Source organism: Diabrotica virgifera, chromosome 7, assembly GCF_917563875.1.
Source record: "Diabrotica virgifera virgifera chromosome 7, PGI_DIABVI_V3a".
Classification (NCBI taxonomy): domain Eukaryota; kingdom Metazoa; phylum Arthropoda; class Insecta; order Coleoptera; family Chrysomelidae; genus Diabrotica; species Diabrotica virgifera.
Window position 1 is genome coordinate 91,989,575 of NC_065449.1, and position 15,898 is coordinate 92,005,472.

Consider the following 15,898-nt stretch of genomic DNA (forward strand, 5'->3'; position numbering starts at 1 on the left):
CGTTTTTTTTATTAATTTCGTAGCAAGAGTCACACCCTGTAGAATTGTAGAAGTTTAACAAATGAAACTCTACTTACGTTCAAATAATTTTTACTATAGTCTACTATTGTTAAGAATCATTAGTATAGCTAAATTTTTAATTTTAGTATACAGGGTTGGTCGAAACTCGGAATGAGTATTTTCTGAGTTTTCTTAAATGGAACACCCTGTATTTTAGTATTGTAATGAAATGATATTTTTGGTACTTTTTTATTTCTTAAGCATTCCCTATACCTAACTGCTTTCATTTGTGCTTAATTGTTTATCGCACCAACAATCTTAACTACGTAGGTATTTTGATAGCTAAACCATTATTGGTCATTTTAAGGATCAGTCTGGATTAATATGTATTTATTTCTGAAAAATTATTTGTGATTGAACATTTTCACGGCCAACCTAATAAAATGTTACGTATTTTTTTTTGCAATTAATGTTTAGTTTGAATCACCAATAACTCACAAATTAAAGCAGTTAGGTATAGGGAATACTTATAAAATAAAAAAGTACTATGAAATATCATTTCATTACAATACTAAAATATAGGGTGTTCTATTTAAGAAAACTCAGAAAATATTCATTCCGAGTTTCGACCAGCCCTGTATACTAAAATTTCAAAATTATTTATAATAATGATTCTTAACAATAATAGACTATATTAAAAATCACTTGAACGTAATCAGAGTTTTTAATGTCAAAGTATTACAATTCTACAGGGTGTGAATATTGCTACGAAATTAATAATCAAACGTAAATATCTTTTAAAATACCCTGTATAATATTACAAAATCTCATGTTTTAAGAAAGAAGATATTGAGGAGAATCCAAAAATGTAAAAATATACAGGGGGTCCCATTTAAAAAAACGAACTTATAAGCAACTTCCGGTATAACCGGAAGTTGCAAAGAGCTGGAAATACTTTCATTTAATAGATCATCCTTCAAAACCCCTTTATTCCAATTTTCATGATTCTGTTGTCTTTAGTTCTCGAGATATTTCTAATAGGTCAGTTATCTGCCTCACCCTATATAATGCAATGATAGACTTTGGGATCCCGCCTAAGTTAGTTAAGTTGACTCAACTAACAATGCAAAACGTAAGCTCGTGCATTAGAATTCAAGGAGAAAACTCTACATTCTCTGACATTAATAATGGTCTTGCCTTGGAAAAGGCAGTCAGAAAATTCAATATTAGAAATAGATCGATGCAAATTCTCGCATTCACTGACGATATAGTTATAGTGAGCAGAAGTATGAGAGACATGGTGCAGTGTTTTACCAGGCTTGCGGACGCGGCAAGTGAAAAAACCAATGTATATTTGGTTTCTAAAAACTCCTGAAATATCCAACAGGGAATTCAAATTAACAATCATACCTTTGAGCAAGTCAAGGAATTCACATATCTTGGGTCGCTAGTAAACTCAATAAACACGACAAGCGACGAAATAAAAAGACGCATAACAATAGCAAACAGAACTGTTCACGGTATCCACAAACATTTAAAAAATAAAAATATAAAACGTGCAGTAAAGCTCAATATATACAAGACCTTAACACGTTGAACATCGTAATGTATATGTTATAAAGAGTCTCTGGGCAGACTGAGCCGTGGTCCATACATTATAACAGTCACTACGAAGCCAGGTTGATTAGCGCTGCCCTGTAAGTAAAATAAGCGTGAATCGTATATGATTCGCGCAGCGTTCAACGTGTTAATAAGACCGTTTTCGATATATGGGGCTGAAACGTAGACCTGATCTCAAAGTGATGAAATACTTCTTGCTATTTTTGAGAGAAAAATTCTTAGAAAGATTTTTGGGATCCAGATATTGTGAAATTGGTTAAAGTGCAGAGACTTAGATGGGCTGGACACATTGCTAGGCTGTCAGATCACGAATACACTAAGAAATTAACATTTTCAAAACCAGAGGGCACAAGAAGTAGAGGACGACCACGAAGAGAAAGATTGATGATGTGGAAGAAGACCTAAAGATTCTAGGGGTCAAAAGATGGAGGGAAGTTGCCAGGAATGTCAAAGAGTGGCGACTTCTTTGGAAGCTACAGAAATAAAAATTACAGCGATAATTTTTGGTAATATCCCGTCGTCAAGTATTACGTCAGATGCCCTTCGTTACTACGAAAAAATGAACATTGAGTGACATTAATGGCAATTCATGTTTTACAACTTGTCAAAGAGAACACCAGGAAAATGTTTAGCAAATATTCAGGTGAAGATATCAATAAAATATTAGTTAAATTATTTAAAAAACAGTTTTATTCATGAAATAATCTCAGCGAATTACACTCTACCTCTAAAATTATTATCGACTTGTTGCCCTCGTGACACTTTGACATAATTTCACTTCCCTTGACATAATTTCACTTCCCTTGACATAATTTCACTTCCCTTCGGGTTGTGAAACTAAAACTGTCAAAGTGTCTCTCGGGAAACAAATCGATAATTTTAGAGCTCTCCTGCAGTTACTACTGATAATAATTAATATACTACTGATAAAATTGATTTAAGTGAAGATTTAAATTATAATGACAATAATGATGATATAGTATGTACCGATGAAAATAATGATAGCAATGAATTAACTATGTTAGTCAAATTTATATGTATAAATTAATAATAATAAAGAATAAAAATTTATACATATATACACAATTTTTACTGTATCTACCTGTTATAAAAGCTCATAAAATTACATGTAAAATATATTATTGTACCAAGAAAAAAGTTGTTATATTTCTGTAACAAAATTTTAATGTCAATTCAGTAATATTTTGTTAAATTTTTAATATCAAAAATTGTTTTAATAGTATTTTGTGAATATCTTTTGTGCCAACTTTTATTGTATCACAATATAAGAGAAAAACAAATTTTGAAAAAAATTAGTTTTGTCAAATTAATGAACATTTATTGCAAAAAGGGTATTGCATTCAGATGATACTATTAATATACACTACCGCAAATTAAAAAAAAAACATTGAAATTGACCCATTATTAACGGAAATATTGCAAACAGCTCTCCATTAATTTTCTGGCAAAAAGTTTTCATTTAGGGTCGCTACGAATATCATTATTTTTCAAAATATTCTACAATTTTTGTTATATTTATAAATGGCGTTGTTAAGTAGTAGGCTTGATAGATGTACTCGCGCACTTTTAAATATTAATATTGACAAAAATAACCAAATTATAAATTTTTAAATTTGGAAAAGCTACCTCGACATAAAATGGTCCTAGAAAAAATTGTTCTTCTGTAAATGTGTAAAAAATTACCAGGAACACGAATATCGAAACAGAATTTGATAATTTTTAATCCTGGCGATGTTATTAAAAAAACATGTTTTAAACAAATTATAACAATTTTCAAACGCCATTTTGGAGGGGAGTTTATTTAAAATTTTGATTTTTCAATGCATGTACCAAAAATATGCATAAAAGCAAAAAAATGGAATCTTAAAAAATTGTATACTCTATTGGCGACAACTGTTTTTTTTTGCAATTGAAAAATAGTAATATTTAATAAACAAATTAATTATCTCATAAAAACTACTGAATATTTTGCCACCAATTTTTTTTGCTTTATACTGGTACCACAACGCAACTTTTTCTGTAAAACAAAATGTTTTATAGTACTTTTTAATAATGCAAATAAAACTTTTTGCAAATTTGTTATTTAATCTTGATTTACAATTATTTAAATAAACTATGGGTCAAATTTAATTTAATATGTTTTAGATGAAGGATTGTTTCTTCATCTTTCCAGATAAACCTCACTAAAACCTTCATAAAAACATGAATTACCAAAGCAGTTAAAAAAGTAAATTTTGTGCAAAAAGTACCAATTTTTAATTATTTAAACTTAACAAAGATCCCCTCATATGAATCATATACTTTCTTGAAAATATCTTTTGTTTTGACCTAAACTTTGATAAAAAATGTATTTCAACCTGTACGGAATTACATTTTGATTTACATGTAGTGTAATTTTATTTGATCGGGCTATACACTCAACGAAAAAGGTACGTAATATCAATAAAAATGTTAATTCAGACAAAAAACGAAATACTTAAAATTTGTCAAATTCTTGGTTTTATTGGAACAACAAAGCGATATTCATCAATTTATTATTTTTGTTAGTTGAGCCAATGTATTACGTTTATTGAATGGACGAACATTCATTATGTATACCATAATATAATTTTATTGATATTACGAACTCTGTTCATTGAGTCAATGAACACTATTGATTGAAACAACAACGTCGTTAATTGACTGACGAAGACTATTCGTTGTGTCAATAAAAGTGTTATTTCTCCTAATGTACTTCGTTTATTTCTACAATTTTTTTTTTTTTTTTTTTATTTAAGAAAGACAAAGTCGCATCCACCCGAAGGTTATTAGCGACATTTCTGTAACATTTGTAACAATATTAAATCAAAAATTGGTAAACATTAATTACAATTTGTAAACAATTAAACCTTTGGAGCAATAATTGGATTCCACGCACTAACACTTTATTTTTGAAATGAACTTTCAGATCGCTAGCGACACTCCGACACTCTCTTTCTGATACATCATTAGTGATAGCGTTACGCGCACTAGTACTCTGCTTGTTCCTATATCCTTCTATGCCTATGTGAGATGGTATCCACAGGAAGATTCTTCTGAAACTTTCTTGAGCTTCCATTAGTTCGGCCTTGATTCTTTTCTCAATGGGGTGTTTGTGGTATATATTTTGCATAGCTTTGACTATGCTAAGAGAGTCGGAAAGGACTAGACAACAGGGGAGGTTTTTAATATTTACACGTTTGATGGCTTTAAACAAACCAAAGAGCTCTGCAGTATAGATGCTGGAATTTAGAGAAAGATGTTGGAGCATAGCTAGGCGATGGATAAATCCATCAATATTCTTTTGAAGTAGAAACTTAAATCTTAATGTTGACTTAATTGAGATGTGTCACTTTCCCAGTCCGATGCCTCCTCACTACCAAGGTATTTATGTTTTTTTTTTCTTAAGGACGTGATTTTGCGTTTTATAGATCTTTCCTTTAAATGGGGGTAAACTTCAATGAGCATCTCGGTTAAGGCTTCTAGGTCTGTGGTATATTCTTTAATCGTGGCTATATGATCTGTTGATCCCGTGATATTCGTTAGGAGCATGTCAAGTTGATCAAAGTTTAGAGGGAAAGGTAGAGGGTGATTTTCTATGAAGTTTTTGGCAGGGTCAAGTAAGAGAGAAAATGAGCGTTCAGAAGTGCTTGCTGAACTAATTTTAGCTTTTTTAGATTTTGCTTGGACTTTAGGCGGTGGAAAAATGTTACGTTCTTTTGAAGATGGGTCTGCTTCAGGTGAAATAATTTCATCAAAGTTACGTTTTGGTTGATTGATTATGTGACTGTCCTTATTTAATGCATTTACTTTGTTTGGTATCTCCGGGACATTAGAAATAGACATTTGTTCACACTGAGAAGGGTTTGTATCATTGGGTGCTTGCGAAGATATATTTGTTGCGCTGGATATCGATGCTTCATTGTTTTGGTTAGTGTTTAGTTGAGCTAGTGGTTCGGAGCACTGGGATGCAATGTGACCTGGCTTCTTGCATCTAAAGCAAACTAAACTGTCTTGAGAAATGAATATTCTATACATCGTGTTGTCAAAAACAAGAGTAAATGTCTCTGGTAGTGTTAGACTGTGAGGACTGATATAGATTTGTCTTCTAAAACTAAGGATGTGATTGTACTCAGGCATAGAAGCACTAATTTTGAGGAATGTCATGGGGGAGACAGGAACTATGCCGATTTTTTGTAACTCATTGATTAGCAAGTCGTGCGGTATTGAAGGACATACGCCGGAGAGCACAAGTCGTTCCGCTGGTGTAACTAACCTTCTCGCTCTGACAATTTCACCTTGTATTTCTATTTGACCATGATTATTCATAAAATCATCCACCATTTGTTTATTGGATAAATACATACATATGCGATTATTAGATAATCTAGAAGAGAAGATTATATTTTTCGGTTGAATTATATTTCCAAGCGGGAGAAGGTAGTCTTGAAGTTTGGTGTTTTCTAAGGCACTAAAGATAATTCCTTGGGACTTTAAAGGAAATTGCACTCCCGACGCTGCCAAAGAGTATGACTGTGGTGCGTTTATTTGACTTTGATGGTCTTGTATTGTAGAACTGTTGTGTGATTCCATGTTTGAATTAATTTCGAAATTTGGATAAACGTTAAGTGAAAAGTAAGTCCGACCCTGTACACCTGCAAAAACAGGTATATGGGTCTTTCCTAAAAGCGGTTATTTTGCTGGTAAAACTGGATTTGTTTATTGACAACAATAACAAATAATTGCAATTTGCAGACTTTAATGCTAATTTAACTGGATATTATGTAACGAGTTTGTACACTTACAGTTTATTTCCATATATCACTGAGATTCACAATTTATAACTTATATTAAACTTTGTTAATATTAAAAATATTCGGAGCCCCCATTGAATACAACATTATAGTTATCGATGCAGGACCGGTCTCCCTATTTCTACAATTATTTCAGTTTATTCTTACAATTAATTCTGTTCATTCCCACAATAAATACGGATATTCTTACGAGCAATTCTATTCATTCTTACAATCAGTTTCGTTCATTCTTATGAACGTATTTTATATTAATAATTACTGAATGCATTAGCCCAATGTATAATATTGATTAATAATAATTTTTTTTACAACCGTGTTAAAAATGCAATTTTTAGCACTCCATACGAGCGTTAAAAATGCTACTTTAAGGCACTAGTGCTTTAAAATTTTTATGGCACTCTAGTTCGTATTCACCGTATAGGCAATTTTGATGTAATTTCAAAAAAATATAAAAATGGATAGTAAAAGTCTTTGTAGATATTGTCCTGTAATTTCGTTTGTAGAAAAAATATTGTATGATATGCGTGTTAAAAAAACATTTTTAAGGCACTCATGTGAATTGCAGAACTCGCTTCGCTTATTCTGCAAACTTTCACATGCGTGCCTTAAACGTGTACTTTTAACACATATATCATAAATAACTATTAAATCCCCCCTTTTTGTCCTAAACCTAATGGACTTTAAACTGTGTGATTTATAATATAAGAATAGAGAAATCATATTATGATTTCACTTATACAGTGCGCTGGAATTCCTAAGTGTTACACTCCCCCCCCCCCCTCCTATTAACTTATTTATGTTTAGCACATAAGCAAAACGTTCGGATAGGTCGATTTTTAAAATAATCAAAGTATATTATAACATCAATGCTTCGAACTTTACCCGATCCCTCTTCAGGTGACAGGCATAACTTTAATTTTTTTTAAATAGGAAAGTAGATAATGTGACAGCTCATTTAAAAGCGTTTGAAACAGTGATTCCAAAAATGTATATCACTTTAATCCTTTTTGCGAGTGCAGGTGCAAAATTTCGATCAAATTCTTATTAAACGCATTCATTTTTTTTGGAATCCTGAGCAACCTAATAAGTATTTTTGAAAAATTTAAACGCAGAATAAAAGAATATATTATTACCGAGGACAGAAAGTCCCTTAGAATAAACAAGAAGTTTCTTTTGAATGGTATATTTGAAATTAAAAATCGTACCAAATTTTCTCTTTTTCGCTCCTGTGACTTATTAAAATAATCATAGAAGTTCTCAGGGACTTCAGACCCTCGATAATACTGTAATATTTTATTCTGCGTTTAAATTTTCAAAAATACTAATTAGTTTTCTCAGGATTCGAAAAAAATTTAAAAAGAATTCGACCGAAATTTCACGATAATAGACACACGAAAACTTCCTTCTATTACGGAGTACACTTCGAAACGAAATGAAATTATTATTCGGCACTTCGGCAGAGGTAACAGCATTGTTTAACAAATAATTATTTTTTAAACAATGGTAACACAGAGAAGCTAGGGGTATCACGATAAGGAAAAGCAGTTACATTTCAAATGGTCAAGCAAAACATTTATTGTTTCAACAACTACGTTTATTGTCACCATGAACGCATTGATTGTGTTTATTAAACGCAGTAGTAGATTGATTAATGCATTCGTTGTCACAACAATCAGTTTACATCTATACAATAATCATATATTACTCTATATTAACGACATGTGTACATTGTTTTAATAAAATCTGTACGTTGTCACGATAAACCAAGGTAATTGCTTGTTATCTACGAAATCAAGAAAGTGAGTTGCTGCCAGAATTAACATTATTTATTAAATATACGAAACTAAGTTATTGGCTGAATAAATTGAGTGTTAATAATTAAGTACTCTAGTTATTTTCACAATTATTATTCAATAATTGTGACAATAACCAAATACATTCGTCAATGTCTAAAAGTTTGTTGAAACAAAAAATTAAATTGTTGTTTCAACGAAATACTATTCAATAATCACTGTTAATCAATATTACGAACTAAATTTTTTTGAGTGTAAGTCATAAGTCTATACCACAATCCATAGACGCTAGTAACCCTGCGTGGTTGATAAGCCATGAAAGGAAAAATAACTAGTGGACATTTCGTTGAAGTTTAAACTGAATGTGTTCATATAGTTGAATAGTTCATATATACCTAAATAAATTAGGCAATTTTTGTTTAGCAAATTTTCTTTTTGAAATTGTGTACTTTAAAACTTCCTAGTATAGTCATAATTTCCAAATAAAGTTTTAATTATTATTTCTATGATTGAAGTCAAAAAAATGATATCTTAAACTTTTAGGGCCGGTTGTTCGAACGCTAATCAACAATGATCATTATCAAATATTTAATTACTGTCACCAAAACTGTCAATGTCAACTTTGTTTGGGTTGCTGAAAACATAATTAATTACAATTATGAGATTTATTATTAATTATGTTAATAATTATTGTTATATTAATTGATTATAGTCTCAGAATTGTAATTAATTATGTTTTAGCAACCCAAACAAAGTTGACATTGACAGTAATTAATTATTTGATAATGATCATTGTTGATTAGCGTTCGAACAACCGGCCCTTGGGTCGGTAAGTACTTACTACATATATAATACAAATCAGATTAGTAGATTTCTACGGTTATTAAATAGACAAAATGGTTTATTATGACGTTACGTTATATTTAATAACAATATTACCTTCAGTCTCTATAGAAATACAACCGACAGGCGTGTGATTACGAATATTCAAGATGTGAAAGGTACCGTGGAAAAAATGCTTTAAATGATTAATTTGTGCTGAATCATATCGTAAGTTTTAATTATTTTTTATAGAGCATAATGGGTTATCATTGACAAACCTTGACCACAAAGCGATTGGAAAATACACTTATACTCGCATAACTTTTTTCTATCTATTTGTTATGTTCGGTAATTAGTACCTATGTCGTCTAGCTTTAGATCTCAGTAGGTAGTAATTTATTCAATATTGAATAAAACTTATATGAATATACACAAATGTTTACGAAATTGGTCGAAACTTTCTCTATCGATTTTATTGTTTAATTTTCGCAATCTACGGAATTTGACAAATGATACTGAGATATTTTTTAATGTTAATCTTACTCTATGCATGGAAATTATGTAATAACATATTAATTGTTGTATATTATTAACACAGTTTTAAGATGTAGATACAATTATTATAAACAATTTACAGGCACTTGTTCAAAAAATAAAGAATACATTAACTTTAAAATATTAATATATCTAGACGGTTTTGTTTTGATTTAAATCTGTCTCCTGCCATCCCCCGATAGCGCTATTTCTAGGTCTACCTGTTATCAAGGAGGCTATACAAGAAGACAAATTTACATCAAAACTTCCGTAGTTCTCGGTATACAATAAAACTATTTATACCGGAGTAAGGTTAGAACGCCCTCTAACGGGGAATAAGTGAAATAAATGTCGATTCGATTCTAGTTTTCTGTTGACCCAGATATGAAAGATTTTGGTGAAGATTTGGTTGACCCAGATTTTGGTGAAGATTTTTCCCGCTAGGCTTTTTGCAACTCTTGATGTTCTGTAATTAGATTCATCAAGATTAACCCTTGGGTCATCTTCAATGAGTGTTGACCCAGGAAAGTGAGATTGTAATAAGCAACTCATGCTTTCCTCTATGGTTTCAGTAAACTCTCCGTTTGGCTTTTTTAGAAGTCCAATACCGTTTGAGTGGTCCTTTGAGATTACTTTTTGGAGGCGTACTGCTGGGGCTAATTCAGTTATCCCCTCGCAGAATTGCTTCCATGTTCTTCTCTTAGACCTTCTAAGTTCTTTATTGTATTCTGTTAGAGCCTTTTTGTAGTCATCCCAGTTACCTATACTTTTGGCTCTATTAAAAGCTTTACGAGTTTGAGCTTTTAACTTACTGAGTTCCCTGTTCCACCATGGCTCTTTTGACGGCTTTAGTCTTGATGGGACAGGCCCCCTCATAGCATCTGATTATCGTACGATTTAGCCATTGTGAGGCACCTTCCAGTTCCTCTATGGTTTCAATCGAATAAGTTACGCCTTCAACATCTGACCTTAGGGTGTCCTTATATGCACACCAGTCAGTCTGTTTCGGTATTCGACAGGAATGTATCTGTTCCCGCTCAGCCTCGACATCGAACCTTATGGTTCTATGATCCGACATCGATACCTCATCGGAGACATGCCAGTTCTGTATTAGATTTGTAGCAGAGCAACTAGTTAAGGTGATGTCAAGCACCTCTTTCCTATTTGCAGTGGTAAAAGTTGGTTTGTTACCTCTATTGATAATGTCTATATTGGAGTTAGCCAAATATTCTAAAAGGTACTCACCACGTTTGTTCGTGTCTGTGCTGCCCCATACTATGCTGTGGGAGTTCGCATCACATCCAAAGATAAGTTGTCTGTTCATTTTGTTGCACCAACTGATGAGGCCTTTCACTTCCTCTGGCGGAGGTTGGTCTTCATCACCCGGGAAATAGGCAGAGACAATTATAATTTGCCTTTTGCCCCTTTCCGTGGGAAGTTCCACTTCAGCTGTTGCTAAGTCTCTTGTGATAAACTCCGGAACAGAAATGAATTTTAGTTTTTTAGAGATGAGCAAAACTGCTCTTGGCAAGTCATGCATTTGTGAATAAATCAACTTACATGTATTATTTGGAAGTCCTTTGATAAGTCCTTTGTCAGCCCAGGGCTCTTGAATGAGCCCGATGTCAGTTAGGTTTCTGCTAAAACTCCTGTTAAGCACACTAGTTGCGGCTTTTGCGTGATGGAGATTTAACTAGAGAAACCTAATATTTTTGTTGGAAGCCATTTTACTGGCTTTTGGGACCTTTATCTTTAGTGGCTAAAAAGAACCTTTATACCAAATTTGGTTGAAATATGACGTCTAGTTCAAAAGTTATCGTGCTTTAAGTCACATATATATAGTCGCCATTTTGAATCCCCGCCATTTTTGTAAAAGGAACAAAATCTAGATGGCCTCATATCTCAATTTAAACCTTTATATGTGTCGTATATGTGGTCCAAATTATATGCTTCTACCATTAAATGCACAATAATTCTTATAATATTTGCACGAATCTGACGCACATAGGTACATGTGAAGATACGTTATGCATTTATTAAATGGTAATTAACACAAATAAAAAGTTCAAAATATTTCCTAAAAAATATTTTACGCTCTTTTTAATGGCGGTATTATTTTTTTGAGAAATTAATACATACAGGGTAAAAGAATTGAAAAAAAAACAACATATTTTTACATAGAAACCAGGAAAACCACAAAATATGGTAAACCGATCCTTGCGGTTCAAGAACTCGATCTTATACATAAAAAAAGAACCTAGATACCAAATTTGGTTGAAATCTGACGTCTCGTTCAAAAGTTATCGTGCTATTAGTCACATATGTAGAGTCGCCATTTTGAATGCCCGCCATTTTTGTAAAAGGAAAATCTGAGATGGCCTCATATCTAAATTTGAACCTTGGTATGTGTAGTATATGTGGTCCAAATTATGTACTTCTATCATTAAATGCACAATTGTTTCACATATCGGCTGCACTATATAAATATACAAAATTAGGTCTACAAGCTTATACAACAATTTCTGAAAAAGAAAACAATGTCGCACCACCGCTCAAATACTGTCACAACTCAAAAAAAAATTAAAAACGGTTTTATTGCACCAACAGTTCAATAAAACTACAAAATCTTATCTCAAAAAGTGTTACGTTTGTTCAAGTATTTGTCGATAGATGACACTAGAGTCATTATATTATGATTAACCAAAATCAATAGCGTACCGAACATAAACAGTGTTACATATCGACTTGTGCAAGGTATTTGTCCATCCAAGATGTGTATAAAGCGTCGCTTGTCGAGTTAAGACAGTACATGTGATTACTTTATTCAAAACAATCTGCGCATGTGCTCAAGAAATGTGACACATTGATCACTTATTTATTTTTCTTTTTGCAGTATTTTTTGTTTAATGTTGTTATTTGTATATCAAGTTACATCATTAAAGGGTATAAGTCTGTTAACCAGATAATAATAATGATATTATATTCTGTGCTGCAAGAGCCACTTTTGATAAATAATATTTCGTAAATTTTTCGTTATTTTACCTGTATCACAACTCAAAAATATTTTTTTGGAAATATTTTTAGCAGAATAATTAAAACACGATATTGTAGAGCTTCAAAAACGTTTTATTTGTAACTGACTAAAATAGTTGTTATACTAATTTTAACAGTTTTTGAATTAAATCCGGAAAAGTTCTAGCACGAATTTTAAACGTTTGAGCGGAGGTGCGATATAGAGAAAGAGGTAGTCAATTAAAAATATTGAGAATTGAGAAGGGGAGTTATACAAGCCACCAATATCAACATGATCTTTTTTTCGGATTGTTTAAGAGTCGAGTCACTTATAAAATCATAAAATACTCTATTTCTATGTTCAAAAGTACTTTTATATTCAGTCTAAATAAATTTAGAAATGGAGTTATATTGACTACCAACCACCATGTCGGTAGAAACAGTTGGAAATTTATCCATACTTGATATTGATTTACTCTATTCAAATATTGATTTATTTTATATGCATTAGAATTTCAAAAAAGTTTGATTTAAAAAGCTTAGGAGAGGGTAGCTGGAGCATTCCGTTTCGAGTTACAGTTGGCAACTTTTTAGAGCCAGTTCGACCCTGACTATACCACAGACACTGCTAAAGACTGTAAAAATTTTTGAAAAACGAAGAGAAAAAGAATTCCAAAAGTATATTCCAATCGGGAATGTTTTATATAATTCTAAGCATGTAAACATATTCTTCTTCTTTAAGATAAAATTATTTTTACAGTTGCAACAACATATATTTCTTTGATACAAACTTTTTATTCGCTATGGTAAGAGCGTAGGCGCAAAATTTCGGAACAATCCCAGCAAACAGGTTTGAGCCCAGTTACGTGATGATTACGTTAAATTTACGGCAAATTCCAACGAATACGTAACTCGGTGATTTATGACGGGAAAAAAACGTATTTCATTGCCAAATCATTCACCTATATATTAGGGCTTCCTTTATACATGTTTGACATTAGAATAATATAAACTCATAATAACGAATATAGTACATGTTTTTTATAATAGGTGTGAATGTCGGTTACATCGCAAAGGTACGTTTATTTCACGTAATAATCACGAAACAGAAATAACTTCCTTTGGTTAAATTTTGAGAAATATTTTGGAAAAAAAAATTACAACGGTGTTGGTTAAATACGTATCGCTTGAATTGTACTCACTGTATTTTATGGACGTCGAAAAATTAGATGTATTTCACGTAAAAGTAATGTAAATAATACCAATATTTAAAAAAAATTTTTATAATTTCGCTTTTAAAATCATTTAGCATAACTATTTCAATCCAACCTTGATTTGACGCTATTTTTTTCTTTAAAAATATCACAGGAGCTAAAATGATGTTGAGACTAATTTTCAAATCGCTCGCGGTGATGTACTACCAAGCCTTTCTCCTCCTTTAAATACTATCGCGTGACCACGGTACATGATTAACATAGTTGGTTCAAAAACTAAATTAATCGATTTATCGAATAATAGATACGTTTCGATAGGATTATTTTTTATATTATTCTGGTATTGAAATAGATTTTTAGTAAGACCAATTAGTTAATAGTAGAAGAAATTTAAAAATAAAAAGAAAATACGTGATACTAATTTAAAGTAAGTAGAATAGTTTAACTGTAATTTAAAAATAATCGATTTTTTAAAATCGATTATCATAACCTCTAATATCAGCTTCTCACATACACATTTCTCACAACAAAAAGTGAAAGTGAAACGTGAAGAGCTTTATTTCCTTCGTTTTATTTTAGGCGGGTTTATTTATAATAATGTCTTTCATATTAACGTTTACCTCACTGCTCGAGGGTTGAAGTGCCGATGATGCAATTAGAAAAAAAAACAAGAAAGTGTCGAAGTGTCCTCCTAGAAATAAAAAGTGACCTGTGTTGTGTTTTGTGTTGGCAAATTTTTTAATGTGTCTTTAGGTCGGTACCATTTTTGGTTCATGATATTGTATAATAATTATACAAGACAAATGTTTTAAAGCCTCTAAATTCTACTAAATAAATACATTGTTAATACTTTATATTATGCTTATTTTATTTATATCATATGAGGATAATAATTACGTGATTCATAAGTTAATTAAGGTCGAATTATTTACGTGAACCGAGGACGTATCTTTCACGTGAATACTAATATATACATTCCCCAAAAGATACGTTAATCAACACGTATTTGCAACGTGAATTTCCCGAAACATTTTATTGCTATTTAAGGTAAATAACACGTCTATTGAAGACGAGTTATTCACGTAATTTAAAGACGTATTTTCAATGTGACATTCCAACCAAATTTTCAAGTGAAATTCACGTAAGCAATTTACGTATATTGGTAACAAATGTACCCAAAATTCACGTAATTAACACGTCGGTCTGTTTGCTGGGATGTTCTTTTTAAAGGCAATATTTTTTTTCGAATCCTGAGAAAACTAATTAATATTTTTGAAAAATTTAGTGGCAGAATGAAAGGTTACATTATTACCGAGGGCCGAACGTCCCTGAAAACGTTTTTAATGTTTATTTTAATAAGTTACATGGGTGATTAGAAAAAGAGAAAATTTAGTGTGATTTTAATTTCAAATATCTCATTCAAAAGAAACTTTTTGTTTATTCTAAAGGAGTTTCGGACCTCGTTAATAATGTAATCTTTCATTCTGGTTATAATATTTATTAGTTTTCTCAGGATTCGAAAAAACAATGAATGCATTTAAAAAGCATTGGTCCGAAATTTTGTGCCTACGCCAACTCACTTAATTAAAGCAAATCTATCTAACAAAACGACTTTCTGCTACCAAAATCCACCACAAAAAAGTAAAAAATTAGAATCACTTACACAAACAAACCTTCAAAAATTGAACCATAAAATCACTGAAACAAACAAATTTCACGCAACTTTAAACCAGTGAACAAAATTGGTATCCGTAATACGCGTATTCCACCGGTACCGCACCGCGAAAGAACCACTGAATGATACCAATGTTAATGTTATCAAAGATAGCATGGCATGTCTTTGGCTGCTGCGGTACTTTCCCTAAACCCTACCACTTTGTGAACGATTATGGGTACCGCCGGCCTCGACGAGCCCCCCAAAATCGACACGCCTGTCGTATTGCGGGAGTACTGCGTGTAGTATGCGACCTTAACACTAGGGTATCCGTAGGGGTTTACTATTTATGTTACAAAAAACATGTTGATGTGGTACGATTTCAAATTTATTTTA

General features: G+C 31.7%; 1 protein-coding gene across 1 annotated transcript in view; it reads right to left on the minus strand.

The window, feature by feature from the left end:
- Nucleotides 1–15,656, minus strand: part of LOC114335682 (protein yellow-like) — a 332,848-nt gene extending 317,192 nt beyond the window's left edge. Inside the window, exon 1 of the mRNA XM_050655707.1 lies at nucleotides 15,512–15,656. The gene's annotated coding sequence lies outside the window, so the exon portion shown is untranslated. The remainder of the gene's footprint in view (nucleotides 1–15,511) is intronic.
- Between the last annotated feature and the right edge of the window lie 242 nt (nucleotides 15,657–15,898).